Genomic DNA, 18,729 nt, shown 5'->3' with positions numbered 1-18,729 from the left:
CAAGGAAAGATTTAGATGATTTATTGAACCCTTCCAAAAACAAAAGACGTCATGATCTCTGATGATGTCAAAATCAATTTCTACACTAGTAAAATTTTTAAATAACTATTCTATTGAATATATTTATTTTTTTTTCTTTTTTCTTTTTTTAATTTTTTTAACTTTTATGTAATGAATATAAATTTCCAAAGTACAGTTTATGGATTACAATGGCTCCCCCCCCCATAACTTCCATCCCACCCGCAACCCTCCCCTTTCCCTTTCCCTCTCCCTCTCCCCTTCCATTCACATCAAGATTCATTTTCAATTCTCTTTATATACAGAAGATCAGTTTAGCATATATCAAGTAAAGATTTCAACAGTTTGCACCCACATAGAAACACAAAATGAAAAATACTGTTTGAGTACTAGTTATAGCATTAAATCACAATGTACAGCACATTAAGGACAGAGATCCTACATGAGGAGTAAGTGCACAGTGACTCCTGCTGTTGGCTTAACAAATTGACACTCTTGTTTAAGGCATCAGTAATCACCCTAGGCTCTTGTCATGAGCTGCCAAGACTATGGAAGCCTTTTGGGTTCACCAAATCTGCTCATATTTAGACAAGGTTGTAGTCAAAGTGGAAGTTCTCTCCTCCCTTCAGAGAAAGGTACCTCCTTCTTTGATGACCTGTTCTTTTCACTGGGATCTCACTTGCAGAGATCTTTCATTTAGGTTTTGTTTTGTTTTGTTTTGTTTTGTTTTTGCCAGAGTGTTTTGGCTTCCCATGCCTGAAATACATTCATGGGCTTTTCAGCTGGATCCGTGTGCCTTAAGGGCTGACTCTGAGGCCAGAGTGCTGTTTGGAACATCTATCATTCTATGGGTATGCTGTGTATCTCGTTTCCCATGTTGGATCGTTCTCTCCCTTTTTGATTCTATCAGCTAGTATTTGCAGACACTATTCTTATTTCTGTGATCCCTTTGGTTCTTAATCCTATCATTATGATCAATTGTGAACAGAAATTGATCACTGGGACTAGTGAGATGGCATTGGTACATGCCACCTCAATGGGATTGAATTGGAATCCCCTGGTATGTTTCTAACTCTACTGTTTGAGGTAAGTCAGCTTGAACATGTCCCAAATTGCACATCTCAAAGAGATATGCAATTCAGAAATCCAATTTCCCCAGCACCATTTATTGAATAGACTGTCCTTACTCCAGGGATTGGTTTTGTATCCTTGATCAAATAAGTTGGCTATAGATGTTTGGATTGATTTCTGGTGTTTCAATTCTGTTCCATTGGTGTATCCATCTGTTTCTGTACCAGTACCATGCTGTTTTGATTACAACTGCCCTGTAGTTTGTCCTGAAATCTGGTATTGTGATGCCTCTGGCTTTATTTTTTTTGTACTATTGCTTTAGCTATTCGAGGTCCTGTGTCTCCATATGAATTTTAGCATCATTTTTTCCAGATCTGAGAACAAGGTCTTCGGTATCTTGTTTCATATCACATTGAATCCGTAAATTGCTTTTGGGAAAATGGACATTTTGATGATATTCATTCTTCCAATCCATGAGCATGGATGATTTTTCCATTTTTTGGTATCCTTTTCTATTTCTTTCTTTAAAGTTTTGTAATTTTCATCATAGAGATCTTTAACATCCTTGGTTAAGTTCATTCCAAGGTATTTGATTGTTTTTGTAGCTATTGTGAATGGGATTGATCTTAGAAGTTCTTTCTCAGCCATGGCATTGCCTGTGTATACAAAGGCTGTTGATTTTTGTGCATTGATTTTATATCCTGCTACTTTGCCAAACTCTTCTATGTGTTCCAATAGTCTCTTAGTAGAGTTCTTTGGTTCCCCTAAATAAAGAATCATATCATCTGCAAGGAGGGATAGTTTGAGTTCTTCCTTCCAAATTTGGATCCCTTTGATTGCTTTTTCTTGCATAATAGCTCTGGCTAAAACTTCCAGAACTATATTGAATAGCAGTGGTGACAGTGGGCATCCCTGTCTGGCACCAGATCTCAGTGGAAATGCTTCCAACTTTTCCCCATTCAATAGGATGTTGGCTGTGGGCTTTTCATAAATTGCTTTGATTGTAATGAGGAATGTTCCTTCCATACCCAGTTTTCTTAGTGTTTTCATCATGAAAGGGTGTTGTATTTTATCAAATGCTTTCTCTGCGTCTATTGAGATAATCATATGGTTTTTCTTCTGCAGTCTGTTAATGTGGTGTATCACATTGATTGTTTAGCGAATGTTGAACCATCCCTGCATACCAGGGATAAATCCCACTTGGTCTGGGTGGATGATCTTTCTGATGTGTTGTTGCATTCTATTGGCCAGAATTTTACTGAGGATTTTTGCATCTATGTTTATCAGGGATATTGGTCTGTAATTCTCTTTCAATGCTGCATCCTTTTCCGGCTTAGGGATTAAGGTGATGCTGGCTTCATAGAAAAAATTTGGGAGGACTCCCTGTTTTTCAGTTGTTCTGAATAGTTTGAGAAGAATTGGAGTTAGTTCTTCTTTAAATGTCTGGTAGAATTCAGCAGTGAATCCGTCTGGACCTGAGCTTTTCTTTGTTGGGAGGGCCTTTATTACTGTTTCAATTTCTGTCTCAGTTATGGGTCTGTTTAGGTTTTCTATGTCTTCCTGGTTCAATCTGGGTATGTTTCATGTGTCCAGGAATCTTTCCATTTCTGATAGATTTTTCTGTTTGCTGGCATACAAGTCCTTGTAGTAATTTCTGATGATTCTTTTTATTTCTGTGGTGTCTGTTGTTAACGTTTCCTTTTTCATTTCTGATTTTATTGATTTGGGTATTTTCTTTTTTAGTTAGTTGGGTCAATGGGGTGTCAATTTTTTTTTATTTTTTCAAAAAACCAGCTCTTCGTTTGGCTGATTTTTGTAATTTTTTTTTATTCAATCCTGTTGATTTCTTCTCTGATTTTAATTATTTCTCTTCTCCTACTAAATTTGGGTATGGTTTACTGCAGATTTTCTAGATCCTTGAGATGAAGTGAAAGCTCATCTATTTGCTGCCTTTCCAATTTCTTGATGTGGACACCTATTGCTATAAACTTTCCTCTTAACACTGCTTTTGCTGCGTCCCATAAGTTTTGGTATGTTGTGCTGTTATCCTCATTTACTTCCAGAAATTTTTGATTTCTCTTGTGGTTTCTTCTATGACCCATTGTTCATTCAGGAGCATGTTGTTCAATCTCCATGTTTGCATATGCTTAAGGATTCCTAAGTTGCTAATTTTCAACTTCATTCCTTTATGGTCTGAGAAGCTGCATGGTATGATTCTAATTCTTTTAAATTTGCTGAGACTTGCTTTATGGCCTAGTATGTGGTCAATCCTAGAGAAGGTTCCATGTACTGCTGAGAAGAATGTAAAATCTTTAGCTGTAGGATGAAAAGTTCTGTAGATATCTGTTAGATCCATTTGGGCACTAGTGTCAGTTAAATCTGCTGTTTTCTGGTTGATCTTCTGTCTCATTGATCTGTCTATTTCTGAGAGTGGAATATTGAAGTCCCCCAGTACTATTGTATTGGAGTCTAAGTCTCCCTTTAAGTCCCTTAACAATCTTTCAAATAAACCAGTGTCCTGTAATTAGGTGCATTTATATTGATAAATGTTATATCTTCCTGTTGAACTGATCCCTTAATCATTATATAGTGCCCCCTTTGTCTCTGTTCACAGTTTTTGTGGTAAAGTTTATGTTATCCAATATTAAGATGGCTATGCCAGCTCTTTTTACATTTCTGTTGGCATGGTATATCTTTTTCCAGCCTTTCACTTTCAGTCTGTATGCATCTTTATTGGAAAGATGTGATTCTTGTAAGCAGTAAACAGACGGGTTTTGTTCCTTAGGCTATCAGCCAATCGGTGTCTTTTAACTAGACAGTTCAGGCCATTAATGTTCAATGTGACTAATGATAAGTAGTAGCTTTGACCTGCCATTTGGCAAAGATATTTTCTGATACATGTTTTGAACTTCCAGTGATCTTTTGGTGTGAGATTGCTTCATTTACTTTCTTTCATATTGATGACCGTCTTTCTGTGTTTCTGTGTGTAACACATCTTTAAGCATCTTTTGCAGGGCTGGATGAGTGACAACAAATTCTTTCAATTTCTGTTTGCTATGAAAGGTCTTTATTTCACCTTCATTTACAAATGAGAACTTAGCAGGATATAATATTCTGGGCTGGCAGTTTTTCTCTCTTAGTACCTGGGCTATATCTCGCCATTCCCTCCTAGCTTGTAGGGTTTCTGATGAGAAGTCAGCTGTGAGTCTGATTGGAGATCCTCTGAGAGTAATCTGACGTTTCTCTCTTGCACATTTTAGGAACTTTTCTTTATGTTTCACTGTGGGTGAGTTTAATTACAATGTGTTGTGGTGAGGATCTCTTTTGGTCCTGTTTATTAGGGGTTCTATGAGCTTCCTGTACTAGGATGTCTCTGTCCTTCTCCAAACCCAGAAAGTTCTCTGCTAGTATCTTACTAAAAAGGCCTTCTAATCCTTTCTCTCTCTCCATGCCTTCAGGAACTCCTAGAACCTTAATGTTGGATTTTTTAATAGTATCCTGAAGATTCCTGGCAATATTTTTTAGATTTTTAATTTCCTCTTCTTTTCTTTAGTTTGATTGTATATTTTTCTGTGCTCTGTCTTCTAAGTCTGATATTCTCCCTTCTGTTTCACTGACTCTGTTTTTAAGGCTCTCTAATGTGTTTGTCATTTGATCTATTGAATTCTTCATTTCATTATGATTTCTTGTCACTATCACAGTTTCATTTTCTACTAGTTGTTTCATTTCATTTTGATTCTTTCCTAATATTTCATTTTCACGAGGGAGATTTTCTATCTTGTCCATTAAGGATTTCTGTAGTTCTAGAATTTGTTTTTGAGAACTTCTTAATGTTCTTATCATTTTTTTGAGATCTGCTTCTTGCATTTCTTCTGTCTCATCATCTTCATAATCTTGAATTGTGGTGTCTATTTCATTTTGGGGTGTCTTAGTGTCTTCCTTGTTCTTGTTATCTCGGCTTTTGCATTTGTTTGGCATATTGGAGATATTCTTTGTTTTTTTTTTTTTTCTCATTATACTGTGACTCTAGATTAAGAGGACTGTTTGCTTTTGATGGATCCTTAGAGGCTGTGATGGGTGTGGCCAGAGAGCTCTGTTTCTACAGGGCTAAGGGTGTGCCAAAGGTGATTCACCCTGATTGTTCTCTTACTCGCTCTCTCTCTCTCTTTTATTTATTTTTTTGACTCAGTTGGGAAGTAATTCCACACAGCTGAGTGGAATTGAGAGTATTTGATGTATGAAATCTGGCCCCTGTAGGTATTCATTTGCTTACCAGAGTCAGGTTTTTCTGCTTGGCTAATGAGGGGCACCCACTTTACATATGCAAAATGGAAGGCACTGCTTTACTTATGTAAAATGGCACCTGCCCTTTGTCTTGCTCTGCTTTGTAAGGTGAGTGGAGAGAAAGGCTAAATGTCCGTTCTGGTTCCCCTTATTTATTCGATTTTTTTCTCTCCTCCAGCCAGCCTGGTGAACTTTCCCCAATCAGGTTTCAGGCCTTGTTCTCTGCAGGCTCTTTCTGCCTTTCCCCACCAATGTCTCGGGTTACCAGAGGTTTTTGTCTCACCTCCCCTTCCAGCGCTGGTGCACAGATTCTGCATCTCTGGCGATACTGGCGGATCCGTTGGCTCCGGTGGCTCCGGCAGCTCTGGCGGCTCCTGTGGCTCAGCTTCCATGAGGTGGGCGACCTTGCTCTCCCCATAGGTCCTCCAAGTCACAGCCACTAGATCCAGAAGAGTTTCCTCTGCAATTTTTCCCTGATCCTTTTCCCGAGGCTACCATAACTCCACTTTTATTAAACTATCTTTTCCCAGACTACCAGTGCATGCCCTCACTATTCTGCCATCTTGGCTCCACCTATTGAAGATATTTATATTGAAAAGGAAATTAAGGGAAATTGCCATTAGTAATGAATTACAGATAGTAGTACATGTTGATCTTCCTAAATTCAAAATGCATGTGAGTGTATACCAGTGTCTGATTTTGTGCTTGCATTGTCTCACCTTAAATTGAAGAGTTAAAATTGTATATGTGCGGGTGTAAAAAGTTAAGCTTAAGCTTACAGGTTTAAACCTTCCTGGTGCAGCTGTGAAAATAAGACAGAGTGAAGTAGCACCTTGACAGTAGGGACTCCATTTTGGAGCACTTGAGACTGCATTCTGGGAAAGCAACCCCCCCAACCGTGAGACTCTGGTCTGAAACTATGATCTCAAATAGTCAGACAATAGCAGTGCACTACATCACACTTGGCAACACACAAAAACCCCCTAGCATGATTGCTCAAGCTTAAAAATAAAAAGGTTACACCTGGGTTACCTGAGCTAATAATGAAAATGTGATTTGTCTATGTCTTAAGATCATAATTGCTGATTGTAAGATATTAGCAACCGCTTAGCAACCATGTGTTCTCTCCCCCTCCCAATTTTGTGGGTTTTGCCTTTATAAACCCTAATCTTTGGTTATTCAGGGCTGCTCTGCTCATGTATGATCAGACAGCCCCAGCATGCTGGATAATCAATAAAGCTTCCCCTTGCTGTTTGTATAAGAGACGTCTCTTGGTGACGTTTTTCGGGTGGTCGACTCTAACAAAATATCTTTTCAAATTTTCTTCTCTTTTATGCCTTTACATCTTCTTGGCTAAATAAAATAATAGAAAAACAGTGAGAACTGTATCACTATCTCCTTGTAATTAAGCAAGCTATTTTATTGTTTTTAAATAAGGTTTATAAAAGAAATAAATCATTTCAGAAAAGATGAAAGAAAAGAAGACACTGTGGTAAGTGGAGCATATGCTTTAAGTTATCTGAAGTAGTACCATATAATGCTTCAGGTGGGACTGTGGAACTGTGTCTTAACTTGGCTGAGCATTTTGGATTTGTGCAGTACAAATTGGATTTTTGCTGTTGAAAGAATTCTATCTTGAAAATCTTTTGGTTTTGGAGGTGTTTGGTACAGTGGTTGAGATGTTGCATTGAATGTTCACATTCTGTATCAAAGTGCTGGGTTAGTCCTGCTTCCTCTCCATGTTGATGATGGATGAGGTATGCGGGTCCCTGCTAACCATGTGGCAAACCTGGATGGAATCCCTAAATCCTGATATTGCTCTTCCATAATCTAGATAATGCCTGTATGACATACAGACATGTGAGATATGTAGCTTAATGCTTCATCTAACACCAGAGTCAAAGGGCTCTGAAGGAGCTGGATGCACCATTCAGAATGACCCACTTTCAACTGGTCTCCACAACCCCCTTCATTGACATTATATTTCCCAGTGCTGATATGACATTTGGGGAGTGAACCAGAGAGACCTTTCTTTCTGTCTCTCCCTTTCTCTATATCTCTGCCTCTCATATAAATAACATCTGGGGGTCAGTGCTGTGGCATAGCAAATGGGGCTGCTGCCTGCAGTGCCAGCATCCTATCAGGGTACTGGTTCAAGTCCCGGCTGCTCCACTTCCAATCCAGCTCTCTACTGTGGCCTGGGAAAGGAATAGAGGATTGCTGAAGTCCTTGGGCCCCTGCACCCATGTGGGAGACCTGGAAGAAGCTCCTGGCTTCTGGCTTTGGATCAGTGCAGCTCCCATCATTGTGGCCAATTGAGGAGTGAACCAGTGGATGGAAGACTCTCTCTATCTCTCTCTCTCTCTGCACCTCTCCTTCTCTGTGTAACTTTGACTTTCAAATAAATAAATAAATGTAAAAGAAATTTATAAATAAATAACATCTTAATAAAGGAAATAATATCCAAAATAAATCCTCTAGGGATAGATACAATGTGTTCCTCCCATCTCATCCACCTCCCAAATAGTTGTCTTCAGTGAGAGTATAAACTCAATTGTAGCTCTTGACTAGAATCATCTTCATTTTGGAAATCTACATACCTTCTTGAAGTCACATTTTGACAGTAAGAACCGCATTTTAGAGCACACAAGACTCCATCTTCAGGAAGTACACCCCACCATGAGACTCTGGTCTGAAACTATGATCTGATAACAGTCCACTGCATCCCACTTGGCAGAGCACAGAAAATCCCTAGAATGATCACTCAAATTTAAAAACAGATAGGTTGCAAATGGACTAATATCAAGATTATGATTGGATTTGTCAAGATTGTAATTAATATTAGTTTTGCATAGATCTTAAGCCAGCTTGACCCTGGTAACCATGTATTCCCCCCAGTCCTAAGAACCATGTACTTGCCCTCCCATCCTTGTGTTTTTGACTTTGTAAGCCCCATTGCTTTGAGCTTCAGGGTTGAGAGTTCTTTAAGACATGAGCCCACTCTCCACCACTGGCAATAAAGGACCATCAAGTTTTGTCAATGTGTGGTGCTCCTCTGTCTGCACTCACTCAGGTACAACATTCCTATATGACTTTGGTATCCCACTCACATCTTTCTCCGCTGAACCTCAGAGACAGTAAAAGACAGGAGGATACGCCTGGCATCCTGACTTCATATTTTTTCTTCTGTCTCAACTCATATCCACATCAGCTTCTTAGTATATCCCCAAATGTTATATTTCATCCTTGCATTGGGTGTTACAAGACCCAGATCTCCCCATCTCCACTGATTCTCCCATTACTCCTTCACCTCCTCATTCTTCCTCTTCCTTTTTTTTTTTTTACTTACCAGATATGTGTAGGAAACACTCTGCTAGGTTGTGTGGTATTGAGACATCTTCTAGGTGACTCATAAACACTAGCTATTTATACTTCAGTATCCCAGAGTCACTTGCAGCAGGCATCTCTAAAATAAAAATTGCATATTTGTCCTAGAGATGGGGGCACCTCTTAACTATTTATTTTTGCCAGTATTGACATTTGTAATCAATCACTCAGAATCAAAACTTGAATTATCTTGTCCTTATATAAACCTATTATATTTAATATTGTTAAAATAAGTGTTTTGTGAAAAACTTAAGGGCTTAATGAAATGTTTATCATGTTTTGTGGTTTATACTTTGTTATTAGTTTAGAATATGAAACTTGATTTTGAGTAGAGGCAGCATTTCATGAAAAAAAAAGCTCCTGGCTCCTTCAATGGAATATAATTCTGAAGAGTGTCATGTGTATATTTGACATAAGGTAATCAGCCCTTAGTGTGCTTATCTATTAGTGTTGAAGCTCTCAGAATTCTGATGATTGGTGTGACAAAGGTCAAGGAGGAATCAGAATGGAATATTTCTGATGATGTATTTGTTAACTCTCAACCTCTTATTTAAGTGTACAAAGTATTATTTAACATGGGGAAAGGTTATGTTGGAAAGAAGCTCTTAGATTTTGCTTTAGATAATTTAGTTGAATGCTTTGGTTACTAAAAAGTGATATGAGGAATAGATAGACGTTGCCAGGTAAATAAGAGTTGAGAGAATTTATCATCATCAGATTTGTATTATAAGAAATATACCTAACAATAATGACCTTAAGGTCACTAAATTGCTTTCAGTATAAAAAAATGTTAAATACTTGAAAGGATAAATATATTTAGTGTGACGCAACTCACACATGTTGTGAAACATCATATATTATCGCATAAACATATGCAATTTTTATATTTTATGCATATATTATTGTAAGCAGTGTATACTATATATGCATGTATTACATGTATATATGCATACATAATTAAAAACAATATGTGCTGGCACCATGGCTCACTAGGCTAATCCTCTGCCTGTGGCACTGGTACTCTGGGTTCTAGTCCTGGTTGGGGTGCCAGTTTTGTCCCGGTTGCTGCTCTTCCAGTCCAGCTCTCTACTGTGGCCTGAGAAGGCAGTGGAGGATGGCCCAAATTTTTGGGCCCTGCCCCCACATGGGAGACCAGGAGGAAGCACCTGGCTCCTGCCTTTGGATCAGCACAGCGCACTGGCCATAGCAGCCATTTGGGGGATGAACCAAAGGAAGGAAGACCTTTTTCTCTGTCTCTCTCTCTAACTCTGCCTGTTAAAATATATAAAATATGTATATATTTCATATATATATAAAATATTATAAATGTATGAATATATGAATGTACTTAGTTTGTGCTATGATTGTTAGCTAGGATTTACATTAAAAGGGAAACAGTGAAAATTGTTAGGTTGAAGGTCATGGATAAAAGGAGCATGGAGCATTTTGGCTGCTAAAAGATAACTGATTTGACCTTTCTTGCTTTATGAGATGTTGAGGGTTGGCAATAAAGACAAAGATGTATTACTCACTGACTGATGACAGAGTTCACAACTGTAATCCTTAGATGAATATCAGATGCCATTTTATACAGTTCTTTTGTTGTTTTAAAATTTTAATCACTTTTTTTATTTTGGCCCAGTCTCTTTCTTTGGGTTTGAGTTTTTCTTGCTGAGCTGCATAAAATTAAGACATTCTTGAGTATATTCTCCACTTAGAATCAGCCATGAAGAAGCTGTGATGTTTCTGGGGAGTGTGGGAAACCTTCAGCTTCTCCAAATGTAAACTGGACTCAGTTTTACAAGCCATAGTTTAGTTCCTTGTATTGCAATTCACTTGCTTTTTCCTGTCTATTCCGTATGTATTGGATAGTTTTCAACAGCTTTTTCCTTCGCCGAAAGCATGGCAGACCCTGACTAATTGCTAAAATGTAAATTGAACACTTGATGCTGAACTGAGATCATGTTAAAATTGTCATTTTGCTGATACCAGCTCAGAACAAGCAGTCAGACTCTGTAAGCCCTGTAGAAGGAGTGAAAACAGACGGTTCTTAGCCAGAAACCCATTAAAGCAAGACTTGGAGGAGCTTCAGTGTTATATTAAAGATAATTTCCTATAGGATGAGAGATGTCTTGACCCAAAGAATAATAATCCTAAGGGGATTTGGAACAGCATGAGACTATGCCAAAGTGAAAATTGTCTTGAGATATGATTTCTCATAGTAACGTACTGAGCTATTTTTGTGATGCATAGTATTAGTAAAATTGTCTGTAAAGATATAAAATAGAATCACCAACATGAGAGTCCAAAGATTTAACTGTTTGGAATTTATTCATTAGTTAACATTTTTTCTAAATTAAGCTAAAAGGAATGTAACCATTTAAGGGTCAAAATAGAGTGAGGAGGGGCCAGCACTGTGGGACAGTGAGTTAAAGCCCCAGCCTGCAGCACCGGCCCCCCATGTGGGTACTGGTTCGAGTCCCGGATCCTCTACTTATGACCCAGCTCTCTGTTATGGCCTGGGAAAGCAGTTAAGCTGGCCCAAGTCCTTGGGCCCCTGCACCCGCGTGGGAGACCTGGAAGAAACTCCTGGCTCCTGGCTTCAGATAAGTTCAGCTCTGGCTGTTGCAGTCTTATGGGGAGTGAGCCAGCAGAATAGAAGACCTCTCTCTCTGGCTCTACCTCTCTCTGTAACTTTGTCTTTCAAAGAAATAAAATAATTCTTTAAAAAAATAGAGGAGCCTCTGTTCTCCTGATTTACAGGTGTAATATCTGAGTTTATTTTCTCATATTCTCATATCATCCAGTTACTCCCAGTGATTTACTCAAAATACTTAGATTAGAATCTTGTGGTCTTTAGCAAAAGTCACAGCAATGTTCAATGGCTAAGGAAAGAATATTTGATTCACATATATTGTTAATGTGCAACACCTGACACCAAGGCCTCCTGCTTGAATTAAGATCCCCTGTTACTCAGCTTGGCAGAAGTGGTTAGGGGCTTGCCCACAGTTATTTTCATCATCTTTATTGGAGACAGAATGCTGAGTTTTTTTTTTCTAATGGAAATTCACACCTAACTTCATAGGATGAATTACATTGATTATTCAATTGTGGCAATTTTATTTTCTTCTTCCAGTGATAGAGGTGGACTGAAATCCCATTGTACTGACTACAAATAAGGAATTGCAGTTTTCTAAGGAAAAAAACCCTAATGAAGAAAGAGTTATAAAGATGAGCTACCTTCCTCTGTAACTTTCATTCATTATTTTTATACTGGTTTAAAAATGTGATAGTTGGTGCCATAGCAGCCCTGTTGTCACTATTTAAAATAATGTCACATGTAAACTGACTAGCAGCTGAGCTACCAGGAGTTGAAATGTCAAGACATGTAATGGAAACCATAAGGGCAGGAAGGAAACCGTGGAGCCTAAGATTACCTTTTCACATTAGTGCAGCCTTATTAATCATTTGAGTGGCTGTTTATATGCTGCAATTTCCAAATGTTGCTTGAACTCTTGTCAAGTATTGGGATATCCATCTTCATCAGCTATAAATTTGGAGCATCAATTCATTTTAAAAATATTCATTTAGCCTTTAATATGTGCTTTGCACTCAGCCAGGCCCTGGAAACAACACTATCCATGACTTAGGAGTTTTCCATTGGGACAGTACAGAGAACTGTGATCAATCCTAGAGAAGGTTCCATGCACTGCTGAGAAGAATGTGAAGTCTGTAGATGTAGGATTGAAAGTTCTGTAGATATCTGTTAGATCCATTTGGGCAATAGTGTCAATTAAATCTGCTGTTTCCTTGTTGATCTTCTGTCCGGATGATCTGTCTATTTCTGAGAGTGGAGTATTGAAGTCCCCCAGTACTATTGTATTGGAATCTAAATCTCCCTTTAAGTCCCTTAACATATCTTTTAAATAGACTGAATGCCTTAAGGACTAATTCTGAGGCCAGAGTGCTGTTAAGGACATCTGCCATTCTATGAGTCTGCTGTGTATCCCACTTCCCATATTAGATTGTTCTTTCCTTTTTAATTCTATCAGTTAGTATTAGCAGACACTAGTCTTGTTTATGAAATCTTTTGACTCTTAATCCTATGATTATGATCAATTATGATGAAACTGATCACTTGGACAAGTGAGATGGCATGTTTCTAACTCTACCATTTGAGTCAAGTCTGATTGAGCATGTGCTGAACTGTACATAAAACTCCTTTAAAGATCTGTACGTGACTTATCTCACCACCTATCACACAGCACAAATGCAGTGGAGGAAAAGATATGTAGAATGGTCATCATGTAAAAGAAAAGTAGCATAGATTTCTAGTCAAAGCAACCTGGTTTTAACCACTGCTCTCTAGCACAGCTGGATGACCAACAGTAAACTGCCACTGAAGGTGACCAATCTGTCTCAAAATTATCATGGGACTTAAATAATATGTGAAAAGTGATATGAAAATTAGAGGGGGTAATTGTGATATTTTGGTTTTCCAGAGTTCCTAGAACAAAATGCCACAGATTGAGAAGCTTAAGCAATAGAAATTTATTTTCTCAAAATTCTTGAAACTAGAAACCTAAGATCAAGGTTAATTCTGACCTCCTTTTCTTACAGATGTCTGTGCTCACCTGTGTTTACACATGGTCTACCAACTAGGTGCATCTGTACTAATTTCCTCCTATGATGCCAGTCACATTGGATTAGGGCCACTCCAATGATCTCACTTGAACTTAATCACCTCTTTAAGGATGATGTCTCCAAAATAGAATCGCATGCACATGTTCTGTGGATTAGGACTTCAACATACAAATCTGCGGACAGGTAAAAGAAATCATGCCTTAAAATCAAAGTGTTATTTTTCATTACTGTTTTCAGTGGAATTTTGGTATTCTAGGTCATTGAAGTTTGCTGATTCATTAAAGATTGCACCTCCCACCACAGCACACTTAAGCCAGGGTGTGAGCATGATGGATAGGATGAACTGTCTTTGCAATTTTGCAATGAATCATTTTTGTTCATTCTCATGGATAACCTAGGCTTAATGAAGATACATTATGACATGTCCTAACCCACAGTACCTGTGAATATGATTCGGTTTTGAAAACCTGTTAGCAGTGCTAAAATATTTTCTATTTACAGCAAAACTTCTAAGGGGGAAAGAAACAAGAGTTCAAGATCTTCATTCAGGGGCCAGTGCTGTGGTGTGGCAGGATAAGCCACCATCTGCAGTGCTGGCATTCCATATATGTGCTGGTTCAAGTCCCAGCTGCTCCACTTCCATTCTAGTTCCCTGATAACATGCTAGAGAAAGCCATGGAAGATGGCCCAAGTCCTTATGTTCCTGGCACCTAATTAGGAAACCCAGAAGAAGCTCCTGGATCTTGGCTTTGAATGGCCCAGCTCCAGCTGTTCGGTCCATCTGGGGAGTGAATCAGCAGATTGAAAACCTCTCTCTCCATCATCATTTGCGCAGCCCTGCCATTCAAATAAAAGAAATAAATCTTTTTAAAAAATCGACATTCAGCTCATTTGACTACTTTTTAAATGCAAAGGACTTATAAATGGCCTTAACAAAACAAAGAAAAAAATAAAAAAAATACAATGTCCATAAAGTGAATGATGTCTGTCCAGTGATCCTTGAAGCTCCATGGGAAAAGAAGCTGAGTCATTGACTGTTATGCTATCCTACTGGGTTAAAATTTCATCTTCCTAGGTCATTAAGTATCAGATTGCAAGGAGCACAAAGCCTATTTACAGAGGCCCAGGCAGTTCTCGAGAGTGTCCAGCAGATGGCAGTGTTGGTCCAAGTCCAAGACTGCGCCTCCGTGGGTTTTCCCAGATGCAGACCCGCTGCAGAGAATTCTGAGTTAAAATGTCCCAAATAATTTACAATATCTTCCTTTCTTAGATTATAGGTGTTATGGTGACGCAGTCAGAAGGTCAAGGAGTGGGAACAGGAATAGTAAAACCGCTGCTGAACATGCTCAAGTCTTCCCCCGCGACCTCCAAAAACTTAGCAGGATACCAGCATCAGGCTTCCCAGCTGCGCCGGGCTTGAGTGTGCAGGACCCAGGCCAGGCGCCACGGAGGCTCTTGCTTCTGACCAAGCCGCCGTGCCTCAACAGAACTCACCACTTCATGCTTCTTGGCTCCTTCACCACCTGTTTGCAAGCACTGTCAACCCCGACCCCAGCCCGCTAGCTGGGATTGTCTGCCTCCGCGGCATAACTACGCTGGTAGGGGGTTGGGTTCATGAAGCAAACTGTCCCAGGCCCATGCGCAGCAAAGTGATCACAGCGTTGGAACACAGAGGTGGTGACTGCTTCTGGGAGCATGCGTAACCTGCAACCCTCATTCCTCAGCCCCCACACCGAAGTCAAGATTCTAGCTTCCTCTTGTCCTGCAGATCCTCCTGGGAACACACAGTGCCCTCAACGCTCTTCTTCCAGGTCTCAGGCGGAGAGGCAACCCAAATGAGGGCAGACGCAAGGCCTGTGCACTGGATGTTCACGCGGGGGCAGTGCAGCTCCACAGATCTCCCCACACAGGGCTTCTGTTGCTCCACCTTTGCAGGGCACAGCCGGGGACACTGGGACCATCGCTAAAAGACCTCCCCAGAGTGGTGCGCCGGCACCGCTGGGCCTTGGGCACCACTAGGCCTTGGGCACCACTGGCAGTGACCCCGCCACATTCACTCCTGTGGTGCTTGGGCCTCTCCCGCTGCCGCAGCCTCCTGGACTGTTCCGATGCCCCGTGGGTTGCTCTTCCACTGCCAGTGGGCTCCTTAGAATCCAGCACTCAAGAGGCCACCAGGTTTGGCATGCCCTAGGCAAAATGCTGGGCGTTTGCATTGTTTTCATGAAGACCTGAGGGGGACCAGGCAGGGTGGAGGAGCCCAGGGTTTGGGCTGAGGCTTAGGGTCAGAGGCACTCACCAGCTCCTCTTAAAGCCCGAGAGCAGCTTGGTTCCATCAGCGTTGTGGGGAGGCCAGGTGGCCGAGCAAAGCACCAGCTTATGTGAAGAATTGGCTCTTTCCTGGAACCCACTGGGCCACACTCGTTTTTGCACCATTGTCCGCACACCTCAGAACCGGTCCTCAACTCTCACTACCCTTCTGTGGTTAAAAGGCATCTTGAGTGCAAAGTTTTCTTTATTTCTTCCATTTTTGATTTTCCAAGCCACTGCAGGTTTGCTGCTTAGTAAGAAGAGATACCAGGAGCCACTTCAGAGAGTCCAACAGCAGCCAGAAGCCGCTTGAGAGATACCAACACCTCAGAGCCTGGGCTACTGAAGGGAGGTGGGGGAAGGGCCCTGGCCTTGCACCGTACACAGGGCGAGCCGGCAGAGCCCCCTTCATACCCTCCCAGAGGACTGAGGTAGGACTCATAACACTGTACATTTTGGTCTCTCAATTGTCATCAGGTTCTTATCCCCAAACTGCCAGTTCACCAGCAACACAGGGCTCGGTTGCAGCTACCCAGGGCCAGGGTGAGTCCAGTGAGGGCTGCAGGAGGAGTCTGGCAACTTCGGCTCAGTGAACTCCCCACATCCCCGTCGCCAGGAGGCTCAGACTGGCCTGCCTCAGCGCCAGACATGTTTGGGGCTGCGAAGTCCTACTCAGTGCCCATCACTTGCATTTCTCCTCAGCCTGTGGTCCAGCAGGAAAGCCACCCCGCGGGCCAGAGTGGGTTCGCATCTCCGCCAGTAGCATCTGTTAACCCAGGGAATGGAATGAGCATGCAGGCCAACAATCTGCTGCTTCCTGAGCAGACAAATCAAAATCTGTATTTAGGATATATATGGTAAATCACGTTTATACTAAAACCATGTACTTAAACATGATTACAACTTTTGAAATTTTTCTTTTTTGTTTTTCTTTTTTGAAAAGGTAGAATGACAGGAAGAGGGAGGTCATCTTTCCACTGATTCACTCCAAAAATCCTATACAACAGCTGGGGCTGGGTCAGGAACCTGGAATTCTATTCTCCATGGGTGTCAGGGATTCTAGGTCCTGAGCTATTATCTGCTGACATCAATACACACCAGCTCCTCCTGAATTGGAAGTAGAAGAGGGAATGGATTTCACACACAATTGTATGTGGTATTGGAGTACCAAGTGACAGCAACCATGCTGAACCACAATCCTGACTCCCAGTTATTTTTCTTTTCTTTTTTTTTAAAGATTTATTTTATTTATTTGATAGACAGAGTAATGGAGAGAGGTAGAGACAGAGAGAGAGGTCTTCCATCTGCTGGTTCACTCCCAAGATAGCCACAACGGCCGAAGCTGGCCAATCCAAAGGCAGGAGCCAGGAGCTTCTTCCCAGCTTCCAGGGGCCCAAGGACTTGGGCCATCTTCTACTGTTATCCCAGGCCATAGCAGAGAGCTGGATCAGAAAAGGAACAGCCAGGACAAGAAATGGTGTCCATATGGGATTCCAGTGCTTCAGGCCAGAGTGTTAACACACTGTGCCACAGCACCAGCCCCTCACAGCTATTTTTCTTAGAAACCCAAGAGGAATTTTTATTTTAAAATATAATTGTTGGCCAGCGCCATGGCTCAATAGGCTAATTCTCCACCTGCGGCGCCAGCACCCCGGGTTCTAGTCCCGGTAGCTCCGCTTCCAGTCCAGCTCTCTGCTGTGGCCTGGGGGTGCAGTGGAGGATGGCCAAAGTCCTTGGGCCCTGCACCCACATGGGAGACCAGGAGAAGCACCTGGCTCCTGGCTTCAGATCAGTGTGGTGTGCCAGCTGCAGCGCACTGGCCGCAGTGGCCATTAGGGGGTGAACCAACAGAAAAGGCAGACATTTCTCTCTGTCTCTCTCTCACTGTCCACTTTGCCTGTCAAAAATTTTTTTAAAAAAATTAAAATAAAAACATAATTGTTACAGTGCCTGGGTGTTGCCTTGTAGGTCATTTGTTTTTCCACAATCTCCGTAATACTTATGTGTTACTTATGCTTATGTGCTTATGTAGGGAAATTTGAGGGATTTTTGTTTGTTTTTCTGTTTTCTGATTTTTGTTTGCTTTATCCTTACTTTCTATCAACCTAGCATACACACACAAAAATCCTAGGCATTATAATGAAAAATGTTCTGTCTTGGCCAGCGCCGCTTGGCTAATCCTCTGCCTGTGGCGCCGGCACCCCAGGTTCTAGTCCCAGTTGGGGCACTGGATTCTGTCCCGGTTGCTCCTCTTTCAGTCCAGCTCTCTGCTATGGCCCGGGAGTGCAGTGGAGGATGGCCCAAGTGCTTGAGCCCTGCACCCCATGGGAGACCAGGAGAAGTACGTGGCTCCTGGCTTCAGATCAGCACAGTGCGCCAGCTATAGAAGCCATTTTGTGGGTAAACCAATGGAAGGAAGACCTTTCTCTCTGTCTCTCTCTCTTACTCTGCCTGTAAAAAAATAAAAAATAAAAATAAAAGATACATTTATTTATTTGAAAGTCAGAGTTAGAGAGGAAGAGAGAAAAATACCTTTCATCCACAGGTTCTCTCCCAAGATGGCCACAACACCTAGGGCTGGGCCAGGATGAAACCTGGATCCAGAAGATTTGTCTGGGTCTCGCATTTGGGTGGCAGGGTCCCAAGCACTTTGGCCATCTTCCACTGCTTTTCCCAGGCAATTAGTAGGGAGTTGGATTGGAAATAGAGCAATCAGGATAAGAGCCTGTGCCCCTATGGGATGCCCGCATTGCAGGCACTGGCTTTACCAACTATGCTACAATGCCAGCCCCTAAACCATTAATTTGTAACAATCAACCTGAATGTGTTAGAAGATGGATTTAAATCTTAATCAATGCAATATTTTAAAGTTTGTCATGAACCAATATAACTTACGATTTGAATAAGAGGATGCAAATCATACAATCATTTCCATAAACAGAAAAATATGATAAATTCAATACCTAATCGTGGTTGAAAGAAGAACTTTAGTAATTATAAAAGGAAGGGGATCTCTTG

The 18,729-nt window shown here is 41.0% G+C and overlaps 1 long non-coding RNA gene across 1 annotated transcript; it reads left to right on the top strand.

Annotated features, from left to right (window-relative positions):
- Positions 1 to 5,385: 5,385 nt before the first annotated feature.
- Positions 5,386 to 16,564, top strand: LOC149119802 (uncharacterized). The gene is made up of 4 exons (XR_016227016.1): positions 5,386 to 5,481; positions 5,669 to 5,768; positions 13,381 to 13,587; positions 14,675 to 16,564. It is a non-coding gene; the product is annotated as an uncharacterized LOC149119802 (long non-coding RNA).
- Positions 16,565 to 18,729: the final 2,165 nt, after the last annotated feature.

This window comes from Oryctolagus cuniculus, chromosome 21, assembly GCF_051225735.1.
Source record: "Oryctolagus cuniculus isolate XC-2025 breed Fujian yellow rabbit chromosome 21, ASM5122573v1, whole genome shotgun sequence".
In the NCBI taxonomy this organism is placed as follows: domain Eukaryota; kingdom Metazoa; phylum Chordata; class Mammalia; order Lagomorpha; family Leporidae; genus Oryctolagus; species Oryctolagus cuniculus.
Note: the sequence above shows the minus strand (reverse complement) of the source record. Positions and strands in the feature narration are given on the sequence as shown.